The sequence below is a fragment of the Urocitellus parryii genome, chromosome 9 (assembly GCF_045843805.1).
Source record: "Urocitellus parryii isolate mUroPar1 chromosome 9, mUroPar1.hap1, whole genome shotgun sequence".
NCBI classification, from domain to species: domain Eukaryota; kingdom Metazoa; phylum Chordata; class Mammalia; order Rodentia; family Sciuridae; genus Urocitellus; species Urocitellus parryii.
In genome coordinates, this window is record NC_135539.1 from 16,955,657 (window position 1) to 16,964,634 (window position 8,978).

Genomic DNA, 8,978 nt, shown 5'->3' on the forward strand with positions numbered 1-8,978 from the left:
GTCTAATCTGCTGTTTGTTCATCCACTGTCATTTCCCATCGCTTGAACTTGGACTTGGTCTTTTTCACATCTCCACTGTCTGTCAAGAGCATGCTCATGCTTTCCCCGACCTTCTTGAAGTATATTTCTAGCAGCTGTTTTAATGTCCTGGTCTGATTCCATCATGTGTGGCATTTTGGGTCCTGTTTCTGAGGGTTGATTTTTCTCCTCATTTTCTTCCTCAATACTTGTCTACTTCTTTCCTTACCTGGTAGTTTTGTCCAACGCAGTGAATTTTGCATGGCTGAATCCTGAAGGTTTTGTGTGTTTTTTAAGAGTCCTTTGAATATTTAGTTTTGTTTTAGCAGTGAAGATACCAGGAACCCTTTGATTCTTTTGAAGCTTCCTTTCAAGATTCGTGGGCAGGAACACTAGGTGTGGTGGCCACGTCTCTGTCTTCCCAGCTACTTGGGAGGAAGAAGGAGAGGCCCGCGTTTGAGGCCGGGCTGAGCAACCTAGCAAGACCCTGTCGCAATAGAAAATAAAAAAGGGATGGGGACGTAGCTCAGTGGGAAATGCCCCTGGTTTAATTCTCAGTACAGGGCGGGGGGGGGATTTTTAGGCAGATACAGCCTTTAGTCTAGGGCTAATGAGACCATTACTGAGGCAGTCTCCTACCCAGAACTCTGCTCACGTGATGTCTTTCTTCTCCAGCTGGTAAGAACACAAGTCAGTCCAATCCTACGTGAGCCCCACCCAATCCCCTTGGTGGCCTTTCGTTGGTCTACAGTAATGTCCTCACACTGATGCCTTGACCAGGACTCAGCTGAAGGACTGGAGGGAGACCCTCTAGAGATCTCCACAGTCCTCTCTATGTCTTCCCCAAGATCTCCACTCAGGGACGCTGTTGGGTTGGTTCTATTTGGGTTTCTTCTCTCTACCTTGAGGCCGGTGACCATCATAGGGCTTATCTAAATTATTTTCCTTATTATCGGAGGATTCCTGCCTTGTCCTGTCTGTGGTTTAATGTTTTGCATATGTTGCCAGGGCTTTGAGTTGTTGGAGGCAGGAAGGTGAGTGTGGGCCCACGTACTCCGCCACCATGAGAAACTAAAGTCTCCGGAGCCAGGGTCTGCACCCAGGCAGCCTGACTCCTGAGCTCCTCCCACCCCCATCCCACATCAATCTCCTTCTTGTGCTTGCCCCAGTGTCACTTGGCTCTTGTGAGGTCTTTGCAGACGACCCCTGACCCAGCTGGCACTCTGTCCTCCCCATCTGACTCCTGCCATATGGTTGGGCTGGAGTTTGTGTGTCCCCCCCAAGGGCCCATTGAGAGTAAACGTTTGGTGGGGAGGGGGAGCACTATTGGGAGGTGGTGGAAACTTCAGAAGGTGGGACCTCATGAGAGGTCCTGAGGTCATTAGGGTTGTGGCTCCAGAAGTTTTCTAGGACTCCTTGGGGGTGCTCTCAAGTGGGTGGTTGCAGATGCCTGAGCCTGGCCCCATCCAGCTCTCTCTGCTCCTGGCTGGTTGGAGAGGTGGCTGCTCACCCCTACAAGTCCCTCCACGGCAAGCTGCCAGCCACCATCCTCACCCGACGCCCAACCAGTGGGGCCCACCCAGTCCTGGACTTTGAACCTCCAAAACTGTGAGCTAAGTAAACCTGTTCTTCTACAGATGAGGCCTCTGTCAGGTTGTTTAGGACAGTGACTCACAGCCGACCAATACGCCTTCCGTGGAATGGAATTTCCATGAGGGCAGGAAATTCAATATGTGGCTCATTTTGTCTTTTGCTCTTAAAAGCTGGGAATTTGTTCCCATGATCCCAGGACCCCCAAACAGTGCTTGGACAGGATCTTGAACTTATGAAGTATTCAAGACATAGTTGTTAAAGGAATACATGTCATCATACACGTCATCTCACTCTCCTTGGGTCACGGTGCGTGTAGCATCTCCTCTCTAGAAGGCATTCCACCACGGCAAACCCGGGTCAGAGTCTTCATTAAGAGAGAACAAAACTCATTTCTCCAGAAGAGATGAATTTGGAGCTAGGCAGCCCTGGGTCTTGAAGCCATCCTCTGACGCGAGTGACTGAAGTGAGGTCACCCAGCGCTTAGAGATCCAGGGCTCTCGAGCTGCACGGTCCAATATGGTAGCCTCTAAAAATATGTGGCTCTGGAGCATTGGAACGTGGTTAGAAACTGATGTGATTCCATTTTTGAAAATAAATAATAACAGCAGCTTCTTCCTCAAGGCCTGTCCAAGGAAGGGGGCGTGACCCTTGTCCTTGGAAAAACCCACAGAGCACTCCTAGGCACATACCCACCCTGCTGAGTTGTTTGTCTATAAATAACAGGAGAGATCTGTGGTGCCAGGTGTCCCTGACTCAGTTAGGCTAGGTGAGGACCCATAGCAATCCCCTAGCAACCACCAATCAGCATGAGACAGGGAAATACCTGGGATGCCAGATGACCCCCCAGTAGTTTATGGTGGTTGGTAACATGATGGGAAACCATGTAGTTCAGCACGGACACCCCTCGTGGCCTAAACCAATCAGTTCAAAGGAATCCCCCTCTGTACTAACCAATCACCCCTACCCAACTTGTTCCTGCCAGTGACTGTGCTCATCAATGTTAAGAGCTGTTGTGTGACTTTCCTGTGGTATGGAATGATCTGCTGTGTGATGTTGTGACCCATAGAGTATCCCCCAAAACCTATAAAATCTCACTGAACAAAGGACCGGGACTCACTCCGGGGGACCGCTGCATCAGGAATGGTTGTGGGTTGTGAGTCCAGGCTTGAGCTTGCAATAAAGACCCTTGTGTGATTGCATCGGATTCAGCTTCTAGAGGTCTACTGGGGTCCCACGAATCTGGCATTACAGTGGCAATTCCAAATAGAGATATAATTGTAAGTCATCGTAATGAACCATTATTGTCAAACATTTACGTATGGAAAAAAAGAAACTAATCATGTTAATACGGCTAAAATGTTCAAGCCATAATAGTTCAAACATATTGGGTTAAACAAAACATTACGCACATTAATGTTATGGGTGCCTTTTTGATTTTTTTTTAATGTGGCTAGCAGAAAGTGTAAAATTAGATGTGTGGCTTACGTTATAATTCTATTGGCCAGCACTGCCCTAGGGGAGAGAATATTCTAGAAGGGAAGGCCAGGATCCTAAATTCTATCCATCCCCAACACTTAAGTCTGGCAGGAAGAAGAACAAAGAAAAGTAGCTGAGGTGAAAAACAGGTTACAGGGGCTGGAGATGTGGCTCAGCGGTAGCGCGCTCGCCTGGCATGCGTGCGGCCCGGGTTCGAGCCTCAGCACCACATACCAACAAAGATGTTGTGTCCGCCGAGAACTAAAAAATAAATATTGAAAAAAAAATTCTCTCTCTCTCTCTCTCTCTCTCTCTCTCTCTCTCTCTCTCTCTCTCTCTCTCACTCTCTCTTTAAAAAAAAAAAAAAAAGAAAAACAGGTTACATAAAAACAGATGTGATATTCTCTCTCTCTCTCTCTCTCTCTCTCTCTCTCTCTCTCTCTCTCTCATTGTATTGTGTTAAGGACCCTTAACATGAGATCTGCCCTCTTGGCAAGTTTTGTTGACTATGGATACAATGTTGAATAGCGGGTCTCTAGAGCTTCTGCATTGCACTTGACAGTGACTTGAGGCCCGTGGATTAGTAACAACCCCATTTCCCTGTGCCCCGCCCCCTGTCCCTAGCAACCACCATTCTCGTCTTTGGTTTGGTGGATCTGCCTGTTTTAGGTACCTCTCTTAAGTGTCATCATGCTTGTTCCCCTGACACCCTTCCCCACACACTCCTTCCCCACCCCTATCCCCCAGGCAACTCCACATGAGTCACCCACCGTTGCCGGAGGGAGAAAGTTGTCACCAGGAAACCCCGAGAACAATGAATGGAAACAAATTCTCCATGTTTAACATCAAAAACCAAAGGAAAATCGTGATTCCGACTCAGGTGAAACCACAGAGGGTTTGTACGTGGTATGGGATGCCTATAGGATGTATCCTCTTATGAAATCAAGGAGGAGACCTCCGAGGGGAATAGAGGGGGACTCGGGTCCAGGTCAGGGTCTGGCGAGCATCAAGTCCCTGCATGCCCCATGACTCCCTTGGGAGGTCACGGAGGGGAAGGGCACGGTTTGGTACTGAAGCCAGATTTAAAATTAGGTCGTCAGTGTAGTTAGGTAAATCGGGTCTCAGAGCGAGTGAGATCTAAAATGGAGGCCATGTTGGGAATGAATTCCCGGAAAAGTTGAGCAACTCTGAATAGCCCCAGCAGACTTGCCGGTGCTGACTCGGAAGTCCTTCCTGCCCAGATGACTTCCTTGGCCCACCTGTGCCTCACCCCTCGGGCCTTCCCACCCACATGCCATCACCGAAAACTATAAAAAGGGGAAACAACAGCCCTTCCACGGATTCCACCTCTTGGGTCCCCTTCTTCCTCCGGGAGAAGTCCTTTCTGCTGTCCTTTAATAAACTTCTAATTTCCACTCTGACCTGGCCTCGGCGTGCTTCTCTGGTGTTATTCTTCAACATTGGAGAAGCAAGGACTCGTCACCGGTCTAAACAGTGGTAACAGTACCAGGCAACCCAGATTCAAATCCTGGCTCTGCCACTTACCAGCCATGTGACCTTGGACCAATGACCTGGGCTTCTAGGTCTCAGTTTCCTCTTCCGTAAAATGAGCTGAAGATTTCAAACCCATCCACAAGCCTGTGGTGAGAGTAATCTATATAAGACCTTAGAAAGTGGCTCACCCACAGGGCACGGTGGCACCCGCCTGTCATTCCAGCGGCTAGGGAGGCTGAGGCAGGAGGATTGCAAGTTCAAAGGCAGCCTCAGCCAAAGTGAGGCACTAAGCAGCTCAGTGAGATCCTGTCTCTAAATAAAATACAAAATAAGGCTGGGGATAGGGCTCAGTGGTTGAGTGCCCCTGAGTTCAATCCCTGGTACCAAAAAAGAGAAATAAAATGCTCCCCCCCAGCAGTGTGACCTGTATATTGACTGCTCTACTTGGGAGTGAGCCCTGTGCAGTCCAGTTAGGACGGCAGCAGTTGCTGCGTTGCTGGTGGACCACTGAGAGGACCAATGTCTGTGTGCTCCACAAAGTCAAACCTGCCCACCTTTCAAGGAACCAGAACATTCTGGAAGAAGGGTCCGGCCCTGCATTCCCAGTAGTAGGTTCTTGGGTTAAATCTCCTTCAGGGCCCTATTATGGGCCCGTTTGTAATGAGATTTTCTCCCTCGGGTACCAGGCTCTCCCCGAATTAGCTGAAGCCCATGGGTGCGATTGAGTTATCACGCATGCATCTGCATTTAGGATCAAGGTCATTGTGATAGTTCATTTTAACCCTAACTGAACGGAGACGGATGCCCCAAAGATCTGGCGGGTGAATAAGTGGATTGGGAAAGACCCCCCGATCAGTGGGGGGCCATGGTCCAATTAGCTGGGAGCTTGAATCGAAAAGTGCACCAGGAGCCAAGCACCTCTGGCCCTCAGCTCCAGATTCTCCAGCCTCTGACTCCAGGAGGTAGAGGCACCTGCAGTCAGTCCCTGGGTGGCTCTCGCTCGGGCCTTTAGGATGCATTGTTGGCCTCCCTGGTTCTGAGGCTCCCAGCTCCATGGACCAAGCCGCATAGCGCCAGCTTCTCGGGCTTGCAGTTGACTTAATGTGGAACCTTTCATCTCTGTGAGTCCTCTCTGACATTCCTACATTCTGCCAGTTCTGTTTCTCTGCTTCGTCTTCACCCTATGTCCAACTGAGGGTGGCTTTTAGCAGTAGATTGTAGGAGGATGCACGGATCGCCTGGCCCACACTAGCCTGTCCCTTCAAATAGGAGCCTAAATATCCCAACTTGCCTAGGCCCACCTCTCCAAGGAAGCCCCAGAGGTGTCACCAATGCGTGCCACTTCTGTGGCACCCAATAGATGTTCTGGCCCTAGTGCTTCTCTTCCCTTAACAGGAGGGGCCAGGCCCGGTCCCAGGGCACAGCAGGGGACCATGCCTGTTGTATTCACTTTGCATTTTTCAGACTTGTGCTCCACAAGCATCACTGACCCCGGGAAACAGTTTGAATGATGCCCCACAGAGTTGTGTAAGGTGACAGCCCTGCATTCCAGGGGACTTTCAGACTCCTAGATCAATGCCCTTCGGCCTCCTCTGCCACGGGCATATTCTGATCAGCAGCTCAGGTGGTGGAGGGCAGTGGCTCTCAACTTGCACATGCATTAGAATCACACAGATTGTGGGACACTGTCCCCAGAGCGTCAGAGCGTCAGGAGGAGGGCCTGAGATTTTGCCTTCCTAGCAGGTTCTCAGGGGACGCCCAGGCTGCTGGCCGGGGACCACACTGGGAGAACCGCTGTTGCAGTAGATGCTATTGGTACCACACCCAGAGCCCCTCCCTTTCATCCCCAATTGCCATAGGTGTTGGCTGCTAGCAGCTCTCAGCTGTCCGTCCCTTCTCTGCAGAATGTCATGGAGTGTGTTGAATTGTGGCCCTCCCCAAATTGATATATTAAAGTCCTTACCCCGATGCCTTAGCATGTGACCTTATTTGGAGACAGACTCTTTCTAGAGGGAATTAACTCAAAATGAGGTCATTAGCCGTCTAATCCAATATAACCCCTGTGCTTATAAAAAGGGAAAAGTTTTTTTGTGGGGAGGAGGGGTGCTGGGGATTGAACCCAGGGATACTCTACCCTTGACTCATCTATATTCCTAGCCCCTACTTTTTTCATATTATTCAATTTTAATTAATTTACATTTAAATAGCCAAACTGGTAGCCTTTACATAGGAAAAATGCAATTCTAAGTAGCAGTCTTTGAGAGAGTGAAATGTACCCTTTTTTTTTTTAATTTGTTCTAATTAGTTGTGCATGACAGCAGAATGCTCTTCGGTTTGTCGTACACAAATGGAGCACAACTCTTCGTTTCTCTGGTTGTACGCCATCCGTGCAATCGTACATGTGGCTGGAGTAACGATGTCCATCTCATCCCACCATCTTTCCTGCCCCCCTCCCCCTCCCTCCCCTTTGCCCAATCCAAAGCTCCTCCATTCCTTCCATGTTCCCCCCACCCCCATTATGGATCAGCATCCACTTATCAGAGAGAACATTCGGCCTTTGGTTTGGGGGCGGGGGGGATTGGCTTAATTCTCTTAGCATGGTATTCTCCAACTGCATCCATTTCCCTGCAAATGCCATAATTTCCCCCTTTAGTTTTTGAGACAGAGTCTTGCTAAGTTGCCCAGACTGGCCTCAAACCGGTGATCCTTCGGCCTCAGCTTCTTGAATAACTGCACCCACCTAAAAGGGGGAAATTGAGAAACAGACACAGGGAATGTCAGGAGAAGGTGCAGGCGGAGATCTGGAATGCCAAAGATCACCAGTCAACCGCCCACAACCAGGGAAGAGGCAAGGGACAGATTCTTCCTCTAGCCTTCGGAAAGAACCACCCTTGCCCATGCCCTGATTCCAGAGTTCCAAACTCCTGAACTCACAGAGAATAAATTTCTGTGGTTTAAGATGCTCAGGTGACAGTCCTTTATTAGGGCAGCCCCCGGAAACTAACCCCTTGTGCTGGGCCAGAAGGAGTCCACATCGTTAGGACATGGTGCCCCCGTACCTCCCGGGGTCGGACTGTGGGTGAGGACCCAGCAGCCTGGGAACAGCGCACTGATCATGGGACCAGTTCTGTGCAGTCCTGACCAACCCCCCTGTGGATCTCTTTTCCATCCTGGTTCCTCCAGCTCCTCCTCCAGAGAACTCCCCCACACACACAACCACTTCTTAGGATCTGCTCCTAGGGAGCCAAGCTCAAGGCTAGTAGTGAGAATTTGCATTGCGTCCTCCCCTATGGGCAAGGGATTATTTCCTTCTCTCTGCTGGATCAAAGAGAGATGGGCCCGGGTGTTCAGCCTCTTTGTGCAAAGCGGCTCACTTAGGAGGAAATGTGAGTTTTCCTCCAGCTCCTGCACCTACCTCTGGGATTAAAAAAAAAAAAAATCAGACTCAACTCACCAAGGCCAGAAAGGGAGACGCCCTCACCTGGTCAAGCTAGGGCTGGGCCTGCTCAGCTCAATTTCTCCACCGAGGCCGAGAAGGAACAGGGGTGGAGGGCGGAGCCCCACTCCCCACATACACAAGGAGGAACTCAGGGCCTCACCAAGCGAGGCAAGCCCTCTACCACTGGGCGACCTCCCCAGCCCTTTTTATTTTGAGACAGGGTCTCACTAAGTTGCTCAGGCTGGCCTCCAATTGACGATCCTCCTACTTCAGCCTCCTGAGTAGCTGGGATGACAGGTACCGTTTCTTGGTTCCTTTTTTGCTGACCTCCTGACAGTCCAGGTCAGAGGCCTTGCCAGGAGAGCGTGTTGAACAGAGGTGCACATTTTGCAGTTCTGGGGCCACGCAGGAGGGAGAGGAAGGAAGAAATGGGTCCCTGGGAGGGGCACACCCCCACGTTAGTTAGGAACATGTTATTGTGAAACGGCACCTTGGAGCACAGGTTCTACCTGTCAGCCTTGTGGAGCAGGGGAGAGTGGACTAGACCCACCCGTGGGTACTCATGCTGACTTAACCCCACATAAGGAAGGAATCCGTGTGCATGTTGGCTTGTGTACATGTGTGTTTTTAAAAATGATTTTAAAACCTACCCACACACACACACACACACAACCCACCGTCCAGGAATTTGGATTCACGCATGTCCCAGGCCCGTCAGTCTGCACAATCGGAGAGAACAGCGCTGACCGCTCTGAGTTCTCCTCCTGGGTGGCAAGGGTCCGATACACAGGAAACGCCCAGGCACAAAGGAGCCGGGAGGGGATGGGATTGCTGTGTCTCCCCATGTGATGTCCTCTGCCATGTGATGGTGCAGCAAGAAAGCCAGATGCCCAGCAGATCTCAGCACCGTGCTTTTGAAATACTCAACTTTTGGAACCATGAGCTAAAGCAACCTCTA